We start from the raw sequence: 12,762 nt of genomic DNA, 5'->3' as shown, positions 1-12,762 counted from the left end.
GCAGGAACACAGTCAGCACAGAATGAACAGTGTTATCTGCTCACACGGCAGAAGGAGCAGCAGGGAAAGCTAGTGCTCTGCTTCTTCTGCACACAAGCAGCTTTGCAACGGGGTCACCATCATTGCAGTCTCTCCTCGGTTTCATACCTAAAAGTCCATTTGAATCCAAATTCTCAAGCGGTCTCAGCTGCCCAGCAGCACAGTGAGTACTGCACGAACGTTTGGCATCTGCTCCCACAGCAGAAGAGCAAGGATTGAAAGCTGGTGCTGGACCTGTTCAGCACACAATCCCCTTTACATTGGTGCATCCATCGTTGCTTTCACTGCTAACACTCGTACAGGAAAAGCATTTGAATAGAATCAGTCCTGAGGCTGCTCTCTGCTGCGCAGCAACACAGTCAGCACAGAATGAACAGTGGCATCTGCTCACACGGCAGAAGGAGCAGCAGGGAAAGCTAGTGCTCTGCTTCTTCAGCACACAAGCAGCTTTGCAACGGGGTCACCATCATTGCAGTCTCTCCTCGGCTTCATACCTAAAAGTCCTTTTGAATCCGAATTCTCAGGTGGTGTCGCTCAGCTGCCCAGCAGCACAGTGAGTACAGCACGAACGTTTGGCCTCTGCTCCCACAGCAGAAGAGCCAGGATTGAAAGCTGGTGCTGGACCTGTTCAGCACACAATCCCTTTTACATTGGTGCATTCATCATTGCTTTCACTGCTCACTTTCATACAGGAAAAGCATTTGAATGGAATCAGTCCAGAGCCTGCTCTCTGCTGCGCAGGAACACAGTCAGCACAGAATGAAGAGTGGCATCTGCTCACACGGCAGAAGGAGCAGCAGGGAAAGCTAGTGCTCTGCTTCTTCAGCACACAAGCAGCTTTGCAACGGGGTCACCATCATTGCAGTCTCTCCTCGGTTTCATACCTAAAAGTCCATTTGAATCCAAATTCTCAAGCCGTCTCAGCTGCGCAGCAGCACACTGAGTACAGCACGAACGTTTGGCCTCTGCTCCCACAGCAGAAGAGCAAGGATTGAAAGCTGGTGCTGGACCTGTTCAGCACACAATCCCCTTTACATTGGTGCATCCATCGTTGCTTTCACTGCTAACACTCGTACAGGAAAAGCATTTGAATAGAATCAGTCCAGAGCCTGCTCCCTGCTGGCAGCAACACAGCACAGAATGAACAGTGGCATCTGCTCACACGGCAGAAGGACCAGCAGGGAAAGCTAGTGCTGTGTCTCTTCAGCACACAAGCAGCTTTGCAACGGGGTCACCATCATTGCAGTCTCTCCTCGGGTTCATACCTAAAAGTCCATTTGAATCCAAATTCTCAGGTGGTGTCTCTCAGCTGCCCAGCAGCACAGTTAGTACAGCACGAACGTTTGGCCTCTGCTCCCACAGCAGAAGAGCCAGGATTGAAAGCTGGTGCTGGACCTGTTCAGCACACAATCCCTTTTACATTGGTGCCTCCATCGTTGCTTTCACTGCTCATTTTCATACAGGAAAAGCATTTGAATGGAATCAGTCCAGAGCCTGCTCTCTGCTGCGCAGGAACACAGTCAGCACAGAATGAACAGTGGCATCTGCTCACACGGCAGAAGGAGCAGCAGGGAAAGCTAGTGCTCTGCTTCTTCAGCACACAAGCAGCTTTTCAACGGGGTCACCATCATTGCAGTCTCTCCTCGGTTTCCTACCTAAAAGTCCATTTGAATCCAAATTCTCAAGCGGTCTCAGCTGCCCCGCTTCACAGTGAATACTGCACGAACGTTTGGCATCTGCTCCCACAGCAGAAGAGCAGGGATTGAAAGCTGGTGCTGGACCTGTTCAGCACACAATCCCCTTTACATTGGTGCATCCATCGTTGCTTTCACTGCTAACACTCGTACAGGAAAAGCATTTGAATAGAATCAGTCCAGAGCCTGCTCCCTGCTGGCAGCAACACAGCACAGAATGAACAGGGGCATCTGCTCACACGGCAGAAGGACCAGCAGGGAAAGCTAGTGCTGTGTCTCTTCAGCACACAAGCAGCTTTGCAACGGGGTCACCATCATTGCAGTCTCTCCTCGGGTTCATACCTAAAAGTCCATTTGAATCCAAATTCTCAGGTGGTGTCTCTCAGCTGCCCAGCAGCACAGTTAGTACAGCACGAACGTTTGGCCTCTGCTCCCACAGCAGAAGAGCCAGGATTGAAAGCTGGTGCTGGACCTGTTCAGCACACAATCACCTTTACATTGGTGCCTCCATCGTTGCTTTCACTGCTCACATTCATACAGGAAAAGCATTTGAATGGAATCAGTCCAGAGGCTGCTCTCTGCTGCGCAGCAACACAGTCAGCGCAGAATGAACAGTGGCATCTGCTCACACGGCAGAAGGAGCAGCAGGGAAAGCTAGTGCTCTGCTTCTTCAGCACACAAGCAGCTTTGCAACGAAGTCACCATCATTGCAGTCTCTCCTCGGCTTCATACCTAAAAGTCCTTTTGAATCCGAATTCTCAGGTGGTGTCGCTCAGCTGCCCAGCAGCACAGTTAGTACAGCACGAACGTTTGGCCTCTGCTCCCACAGCAGAAGAGCCAGGATTGAAAGCTGGTGCTGGACCTGTTCAGCACACAATCCCTTTTACATTGGTGCATTCATCGTTGCTTTCACTGCTCACTTTCATACAGGAAAAGCATTTGAATGGAATCAGTCCAGAGGCTGCTCTCTGCTGCGCAGGAACACAGTCAGCACAGAATGAACAGTGTTATCTGCTCACACGGCAGAAGGAGCAGCAGGGAAAGCTAGTGCTCTGCTTCTTCAGCACACAAGCAGCTTTGCAACGGGGTCACTATCATTGCAGTCTCTCCCCTGTTTCCTACCTAAAAGTCCATTTGAATCCAAATTCTCAGGTGGTGTCGCTCAGCTGCCCAGCAGCACAGTGAGTACAGCACGAACGTTTGGCCTCTGCTCCCACAGCAGAAGAGCCAGGATTGAAAGCTGGTGCTGGACCTGTTCAGCACACAATCCCCTTTACATTGGTGCCTCCATCGTTGCTTTCACTGCTAACACTCATACAGGAAAAGCATTTGAATAGAATCCGTCCAGAGCCTGCTCCCTGCTGGCAGCAACACAGCACAGAATGAACAGTGGCATCTGCTCACACGGCAGAAGAGCAGCAGGGAAAGCTAGTGCTCTGCTTCTTCAGCACACAAGCAGCTTTGCAACGGGGTCACCATCATTGCAGTTTCTCCTCGGTTTCCTACCTAAAAGTCCATTTGAATCCAAATTCTCAGGTGGTGTCTCTCAGCTGCCCAGCAGCACAGTTAGTACAGCACGAACGTTTGGCCTCTGCTCCCACAGCAGAAGAGACAGGATTGAAAGCTGGTGCTGGACCTGTTCAGCACACAATCCCTTTTACATTGGTGCATTCATCGTTGCTTTCACTGCTCACTTTCATACAGGAAAAGCATTTGAATGGAATCAGTCCAGAGGCTGCTCTCTGCTGCGCAGGAGCACAGTCAGCACAGAATGAACAGTGGCATCTGCTCACACGGCAGAAGGAGCAGCAGGGAAAGCTAGTGCTCTGCTTCTTCAGCACACAAGCAGCTTTGCAACGGGGTCACCATCATTGCAGTCTCTCCTCGGGTTCATACCTAAAAGTCCATTTGAATCCAAATTCTCAGGTGGTGTCTCTCAGCTGCCCAGCAGCACAGTTAGTACAGCACGAACGTTTGGCCTCTGCTCCCACAGCAGAAGAGCCAGGATTGAAAGCTGGTGCTGGACCTGTTCAGCACACAATCCCTTTTACATTGGTGCCTCCATCGTTGCTTTCACTGCTCACTTTCATACAGGAAAAGCATTTGAATGGAATCAGTCCAGAGCCTGCTCTCTGCTGCGCAGGAACACAGTCAGCACAGAATGAACAGTTTTATCTGCTCACACGGCAGAAGGAGCAGCAGGGAAAGCTAGTGCTCTGCTTCTTCTGCACACAAGCAGCTTTGCAACGGGGTCACCATCATTGCAGTCTCTCCTCGGTTTCATACCTAAAAGTCCATTTGAATCCAAATTCTCAAGCGGTCTCAGCTGCCCAGCAGCACAGTGAGTACTGCACGAACGTTTGGCATCTGCTCCCACAGCAGAAGAGCAAGGATTGAAAGCTGGTGCTGGACCTGTTCAGCACACAATCCCCTTTACATTGGTGCATCCATCGTTGCTTTCACTGCTAACACTCGTACAGGAAAAGCATTTGAATAGAATCAGTCCTGAGGCTGCTCTCTGCTGCGCAGCAACACAGTCAGCACAGAATGAACAGTGGCATCTGCTCACACGGCAGAAGGAGCAGCAGGGAAAGCTAGTGCTCTGCTTCTTCAGCACACAAGCAGCTTTGCAACGGGGTCACCATCATTGCAGTCTCTCCTCGGTTTCCTACCTAAAAGTCCATTTGAATCCAAATTCTCAGGTGGTCTCTCTCAGCTGCCCAGCAGCACAGTTAGTACAGCACGAACGTTTGGCCTCTGCTCCCACAGCAGAAGAGCCAGGATTGAAAGCTGGTGATGGACCTGTTCAGCACACAATCCCTTTTACATTGGTGCATTCATCGTTGCTTTCACTGCTCACTTTCATACAGGAAAAGCATTTGAATAGAATCAGTCCAGAGGCTGCTCTCTGCTGCGCAGGAACACAGTCAGCACAGAATGAACAGTGGCATCTGCTCACACGGCAGAAGGAGCAGCAGGGAAAGCTAGTGCTCTGCTTCTTCAGCACACAAGCAGCTTTGCAACGGGGTCACCATCATTGCAGTCTCTCCTCGGTTTCATACCTAAAAGTCCATTTGAATCCAAATTCTCAAGCCGTCTCAGCTGCGCAGCAGCACACTGAGTACAGCACGAACGTTTGGCCTCTGCTCCCACAGCAGAAGAGCAAGGATTGAAAGCTGGTGCTGGACCTGTTCAGCACACAATCCCCTTTACATTGGTGCATCCATCGTTGCTTTCACTGCTAACACTCGTACAGGAAAAGCATTTGAATAGAATCAGTCCAGAGCCTGCTCCCTGCTGGCAGCAACACAGCACAGAATGAACAGTGGCATCTGCTCACACGGCAGAAGGACCAGCAGGGAAAGCTAGTGCTGTGTCTCTTCAGCACACAAGCAGCTTTGCAACGGGGTCACCATCATTGCAGTCTCTCCTCGGGTTCATACCTAAAAGTCCATTTGAATCCAAATTCTCAGGTGGTGTCTCTCAGCTGCCCAGCAGCACAGTTAGTACAGCACGAACGTTTGGCCTCTGCTCCCACAGCAGAAGAGCCAGGATTGAAAGCTGGTGCTGGACCTGTTCAGCACACAATCCCTTTTACATTGGTGCCTCCATCGTTGCTTTCACTGCTCATTTTCATACAGGAAAAGCATTTGAATGGAATCAGTCCAGAGGCTGCTCTCTGCTGCGCAGCAACACAGTCAGCACAGAATGAACAGTGGCATCTGCTCACACGGCAGAAGGAGCAGCAGGGAAAGCTAGTGCTCTGCTTCTTCAGCACACAAGCAGCTTTTCAACGGGGTCACCATCATTGCAGTCTCTCCTCGGTTTCCTACCTAAAAGTCCATTTGAATCCAAATTCTCAAGCGGTCTCAGCTGCCCAGCTTCACAGTGAATACTGCACGAACGTTTGGCATCTGCTCCCACAGCAGAAGAGCAGGGATTGAAAGCTGGTGCTGGACCTGTTCAGCACACAATCCCCTTTACATTGGTGCATCCATCGTTGCTTTCACTGCTAACACTCGTACAGGAAAAGCATTTGAATAGAATCAGTCCAGAGCCTGCTCCCTGCTGGCAGCAACAGAGCACAGAATGAACAGGGGCATCTGCTCACACGGCAGAAGGACCAGCAGGGAAAGCTAGTGCTGTGTCTCTTCAGCACACAAGCAGCTTTGCAACGGGGTCACCATCATTGCAGTCTCTCCTCGGGTTCATACCTAAAAGTCCATTTGAATCCAAATTCTCAGGTGGTGTCTCTCAGCTGCCCAGCAGCACAGTTAGTACAGCACGAACGTTTGGCCTCTGCTCCCACAGCAGAAGAGCCAGGATTGAAAGCTGGTGCTGGACCTGTTCAGCACACAATCACCTTTACATTGGTGCCTCCATCGTTGCTTTCACTGCTCACATTCATACAGGAAAAGCATTTGAATGGAATCAGTCCAGAGGCTGCTCTCTGCTGCGCAGCAACACAGTCAGCGCAGAATGAACAGTGGCATCTGCTCACACGGCAGAAGGAGCAGCAGGGAAAGCTAGTGCTCTGCTTCTTCAGCACACAAGCAGCTTTGCAACAAAGTCACCATCATTGCAGTCTCTCCTCGGCTTCATACCTAAAAGTCCTTTTGAATCCGAATTCTCAGGTGGTGTCGCTCAGCTGCCCAGCAGCACAGTTAGTACAGCACGAACGTTTGGCCTCTGCTCCCACACCAGAAGAGCCAGGATTGAAAGCTGGTGCTGGACCTGTTCAGCACACAATCCCTTTTACATTGGTGCATTCATCGTTGCTTTCACTGCTCACTTTCATACAGGAAAAGCATTTGAATGGAATCAGTCCAGAGGCTGCTCTCTGCTGCGCAGGAACACAGTCAGCACAGAATGAACAGTGGCATCTGCTCACACGGCAGAAGGACCAGCAGGGAAAGCTAGTGCTCTGCTTCTTCAGCACACAAGCAGCTTTGCAACGGGGTCACCATCATTGCAGTCTCTCCTCGGGTTCATACCTAAAAGTCCATTTGAATCCAAATTCTCAGGTGGTGTCTCTCAGCTGCCCAGCAGCACAGTTAGTACAGCACGAACGTTTGGCCTCTGCTCCCACAGCAGAAGAGCCAGGATTGAAAGCTGGTGCTGGACCTGTTCAGCACACAATCCCTTTTACATTGGTGCCTCCATCGTTGCTTTCACTGCTCATTTTCATACAGGAAAAGCATTTGAATGGAATCAGTCCAGAGCCTGCTCTCTGCTGCGCAGGAACACAGTCAGCACAGAATGAACAGTGTTATCTGCTCACACGGCAGAAGGAGCAGCAGGGAAAGCTAGTGCTCTGCTTCTTCAGCACACAAGCAGCTTTGCAACGGGGTCACCATCATTGCAGTCTCTCCTCGGTTTCATACCTAAAAGTCCATTTGAATCCAAATTCTCAAGCGGTCTCAGCTGCCCAGCAGCACAGTGAGTACTGCACGAACGTTTGGCATCTGCTCCCACAGCAGAAGAGCCAGGATTGAAAGCTGGTGCTGGACCTGTTCAGCACACAATCCCTTTTACATTGGTGCATTCATCGTTGCTTTCACTGCTCACTTTCATACAGGAAAAGCATTTGAATGGAATCAGTCCAGAGCCTGCTCTCTGCTGCGCAGGAACACAGTCAGCACAGAATGAACAGTGGCATCTGCTCACACGGCAGAAGGAGCAGCAGGGAAAGCTAGTGCTCTGCTTCTTCAGCACACAAGCAGCTTTTCAACGGGGTCACCATCATTGCAGTCTCTCCTCTGTTTCATACCTAAAAGTCCATTTGAATCCAAATTCTCAAGCGGTCTCAGCTGCCCAGCTTCACAGTGAGTACTGCACGAACGTTTGGCATCTGCTCCCACAGCAGAAGAGCAGGGATTGAAAGCTGGTGCTGGACCTGTTCAGCACACAATCCCCTTTACATTGGTGCATCCATCGTTGCTTTCACTGCTAACACTCGTACAGGAAAAGCATTTGAATAGAATCAGTCCTGAGGCTGCTCTCTGCTGCGCAGCAACACAGTCAGCACAGAATGAAGAGTGGCATCTGCTCACACGGCAGAAGGAGCAGCAGGGAAAGCTAGTGCTCTGCTTCTTCAGCACACAAGCAGCTTTGCAACGGGGTCACCATCATTGCAGTCTCTCCTCGGTTTCCTACCTAAAAGTCCATTTGAATCCAAATTCTCAGGTGGTGTCTCTCAGCTGCCCAGCAGCACAGTTAGTACAGCACAAACGTTTGGCCTCTGCTCCCACAGCAGAAGAGCCAGGATTGAAAGCTGGTGATGGACCTGTTCAGCACACAATCCCTTTTACATTGGTGCATTCATCGTTGCTTTCACTGCTCACTTTCATACAGGAAAAGCATTTGAATAGAATCAGTCCAGAGGCTGCTCTCTGCTGCGCAGCAACACAGTCAGCACAGAATGAACAGTGGCATCTGCTCACACAGCAGAAGGACCAGCAGGGAAAGCTAGTGCTCTGCTTCTTCAGCACACAAGCAGCTTTTCAACGGGGTCACCATCATTGCAGTCTCTCCTCGGGTTCATACCTAAAAGTCCATTTGAATCCAAATTCTCAGGTGGTGTCTCTCAGCTGCCCAGCAGCACAGTTAGTACAGCACGAACGTTTGGCCTCTGCTCCCACAGCAGAAGAGCCAGGATTAAAAGCTGGTGCTGGACCTGTTCAGCACACAATCACCTTTACATTGGTGCCTCCATCGTTGCTTTCACTGCTCACATTCATACAGGAAAAGCATTTGAATGGAATCAGTCCAGAGGCTGCTCTCTGCTGCGCAGCAACACTGTCAGCACAGAATGAAGAGTGGCATCTGCTCACACGGCAGAAGGAGCAGCAGGGAAAGCTAGTGCTCTGCTTCTTCAGCACACAAGCAGCTTTGCAACGGGGTCACCATCATTGCAGTCTCTCCTCGGTTTCATACCTAAAAGTCCATTTGAATCCAAATTCTCAAGCCGTCTCAGCTGCCCAGCAGCACAGTTAGTACAGCACGAACGTTTGGCCTCTGCTCCCACAGCAGAAGAGCAAGGATTGAAAGCTGGTGCTGGACCTGTTCAGCACACAATCCCCTTTACATTGGTGCATCCATCGTTGCTTTCACTGCTAACACTCATACAGGAAAAGCATTTGAATAGAATCCGTCCAGAGCCTGCTCCCTGCTGGCAGCAACACAGCACAGAATGAACAGTGGCATCTGCTCACACGGCAGAAGAGCAGCAGGGAAAGCTAGTGCTCTGCTTCTTCAGCACACAAGCAGCTTTGCAACGGGGTCACCATCATTGCAGTCTCTCCTCGGTTTCATACCTAAAAGTCCATTTGAATCCAAATTCTCAGGTGGTGTCTCTCAGCTGCCCAGCAGCACAGTTAGTACAGCACGAACGTTTGGCCTCTGCTCCCACAGCAGAAGAGCCAGGATTGAAAGCTGGTGCTGGACCTGTTCAGCACACAATCCCTTTTACATTGGTGCCTCCATCGTTGCTTTCACTGCTCACTTTCATACAGGAAAAGCATTTGAATAGAATCAGTCCAGAGGCTGCTCTCTGCTGCGCAGGAACACAGTCAGCACAGAATGAACAGTGGCATCTGCTCACACGGCAGAAGGAGCAGCAGGGAAAGCTAGTGCTCTGCTTCTTCTGCACACAAGCAGCTTTGCAACGGGGTCACCATCATTGCAGTCTCTCCTCGGTTTCATACCTAAAAGTCCATTTCAATCCAAATTCTCAAGCGGTCTCAGCTGCCCAGCAGCACAGTGAGTACTGCACGAACGTTTGGCATCTGCTCCCACAGCAGAAGAGCAAGGATTGAAAGCAGGTGCTGGACCTGTTCAGCACACAATCCCCTTTACAGTGGTGCATCCATCGTTGCTTTCACTGCTCACTTTCATACAGGAAAAGCATTTGAATGGAATCAGTCCTGAGGCTGCTCTCTGCTGCGCAGCAACACAGTCAGCACAGAATGAACAGTGGCATCTGCTCACACGGCAGAAGGAGCAGCAGGGAAAGCTAGTGCTCTGCTTCTTCAGCACACAAGCAGCTTTGCAACGGGGTCACCATCATTGCAGTCTCTCCTCGGGTTCATACCTAAAAGTCCATTTGAATCCAAATTCTCAGGTGGTGTCTCTCAGCTGCCCAGCAGCACAGTTAGTACAGCACGAACGTTTGGCCTCTGCTCCCACAGCAGAAGAGGCAGGATTGAAAGCTGGTGCTGGACCTGTTCAGCACACAATCCCTTTTACATTGGTGCATTCATCGTTGCTTTCACTGCTCACTTTCATACAGGAAAAGCATTTGAATAGAATCAGTCCAGAGGCTGCTCTCTGCTGCGCAGGAACACAGTCAGCACAGAATGAAGAGTGGCATCTGCTCACACGGCAGAAGGAGCAGCAGGGAAAGCTAGTGCTCTGCTTCTTCAGCACACAAGCAGCTTTGCAACGGGGTCACCATCATTGCAGTCTCTCCTCGGTTTCATACCTAAAAGTCCATTTGAATCCAAATTCTCAAGCCGTCTCAGCTGCCCAGCAGCACAGTGAGTACAGCACGAACGTTTGGCCTCTGCTCCCACAGCAGAAGAGCAAGGATTGAAAGCTGGTGCTGGACCTGTTCAGCACACAATCCCCTTTACATTGGTGCATCCATCGTTGCTTTCACTGCTAACACTCGTACAGGAAAAGCATTTGAATAGAATCAGTCCAGAGCCTGCTCCCTGCTGGCAGCAACACAGCACAGAATGAACAGGGGCATCTGCTCACACGGCAGAAGGAGCAGCAGGGAAAGCTAGTGCTCTGCTTCTTCAGCACACAAGCAGCTTTGCAACGGGGTCACCATCATTGCAGTCTCTCCTCGGTTTCATACCTAAAAGTCCATTTCAATCCAAATTCTCAGGTGGTGTCGCTCAGCTGCCCAGCAGCACAGTTAGTACAGCACGAACGTTTGGCCTCTGCTGGCACAGCAGAAGAGCCAGGATTGAAAGCTGGTGCTGGACCTGTTCAGCACACAATCCCCTTTACATTGGTGCCTCCATCGTTGCTTTCACTGCTCACTTTCATACAGGAAAAGCATTTGAATGGAATCAGTCCAGAGCCTGCTCTCTGCTGCGCAGGAACACAGTCAGCACAGAATGAACAGTGGCATCTGCTCACACGGCAGAAGGAGCAGCAGGGAAAGCTAGTGCTCTGCTTCTTCAGCACACAAGCAGCTTTGCAACGGGGTCACCATCATTGCAGTCTCTCCTCGGTTTCATACCTAAAAGTCCATTTGAATCCAAATTCTCAAGCGGTCTCAGCTGCCCAGCAGCACAGTGAGTACTGCACGAACGTTTGGCATCTGCTCCCACAGCAGAAGAGCAAGGATTGAAAGCTGGTGCTGGACCTGTTCAGCACACAATCCCCTTTACATTGGTGCATCCATCGTTGCTTTCACTGCTAACACTCGTACAGGAAAAGCAATTGAATAGAATCAGTCCTGAGGCTGCTCTCTGCTGCGCAGCAACACAGTCAGCACAGAATGAACAGGGGCATCTGCTCACACGGCAGAAGGACCAGCAGGGAAAGCTAGTGCTGTGTCTCTTCAGCACACAAGCAGCTTTGCAACGGGGTCACCATCATTGCAGCCTCTCCTCGGTTTCCTACCTAAAAGTCCATTTGAATCCAAATTCTCAGGTGGTGTCTCTCAGCCTTATAGCCGCACAGTGAGTACAGCACGAACGTTTGGCCTCTGCTCCCACAGCAGAAGAGCCAGGATTGAAAGCTGGTGCTGGACCTGTTCAGCACACAATCCCTTTTACATTGGTGCATTCATCGTTGCTTTCACTGCTCACTTTCATACAGGAAAAGCATTTGAATAGAATCAGTCCAGAGGCTGCTCTCTGCTGCGCAGCAACACAGTCAGCACAGAATGAACAGTGGCATCTGCTCACACGGCAGAAGGACCAGCAGGGAAAGCTAGTGCTCTGCTTCTTCAGCACACAAGCAGCTTTGCAACGGGGTCACCATCATTGCAGTCTCTCCTCGGGTTCATACCTAAAAGTCCATTTGAATCCAAATTCTCAGGTGGTGTCTCTCAGCTGCCCAGCAGCACAGTTAGTACAGCACGAACGTTTGGCCTCTGCTCCCACAGCAGAAGAGCCAGGATTGAAAGCTGGTGATGGACCTGTTCAGCACACAATCCCTTTTACATTGGTGCATTCATCGTTGCTTTCACTGCTCACTTTCATACAGGAAAAGCATTTGAATAGAATCAGTCCAGAGGCTGCTCTCTGCTGCGCAGGAACACAGCACAGAATGAACAGTGTTATCTGCTCACACGGCAGAAGGAGCAGCAGGGAAAGCTAGTGCTCTGCTTCTTCAGCACACAAGCAGCTTTGCAACGGGGTCACCATCATTGCAGTCTCTCCTCGGTTTCATACCTAAAAGTCCATTTCAATCCAAATTCTCAAGCGGTCTCAGCTGCCCAGCAGCACAGTGAGTACAGCACTAACGTTTGGCCTCTGCTCCCACAGCAGAAGAGCCAGGTTTGAAAGCTGGTGCTGGACCTGTTCAGCACACAATCCCCTTTACATTGGTGCCTCCATCGTTGCTTTCACTGCTCACATTCATGCAGGAAAAGCATTTGAATGGAATCAGTCCAGAGGCTGCTCTCTGCTGTGCAGGAACACAGTCAACACAGAATGAACAGTGGCATCTGCTCACACGGCAGAAGGAGCAGCAGGGAAAGCTAGTGCTCTGCTTCTTCAGCACACAAGCAGCTTTGCAACGGGGTCACCATCATTGCAGTCTCTCCTCGGGTTCATACCTAAAAGTCCATTTGAATCCAAATTCTCAAGCGGTCTCAGCTGCCCAGCAGCACAGTGAGTACGGCACGAACGTTTGGCTTCTGCTCCCACAGCAGAAGAGCAAGGATTGAAAGCTGGTGATGGACCTGTTCAGCACACAATCCCCTTTACATTGGTGCATCCATCGTTGCTTTCACTGCTAACACTCGTACAGGAAAAGCATTTGAATAGAATCAGTCCAGAGCCTG

This window comes from Pezoporus flaviventris, unplaced genomic scaffold (assembly GCF_033815535.1).
Source record: "Pezoporus flaviventris isolate CSIRO_AGI_PZ_B2104156 unplaced genomic scaffold, CSIRO_AGI_Pfla_v1 ptg000033l, whole genome shotgun sequence".
NCBI lineage: Eukaryota > Metazoa > Chordata > Aves > Psittaciformes > Psittacidae > Pezoporus > Pezoporus flaviventris.
Note: the sequence above shows the minus strand (reverse complement) of the source record.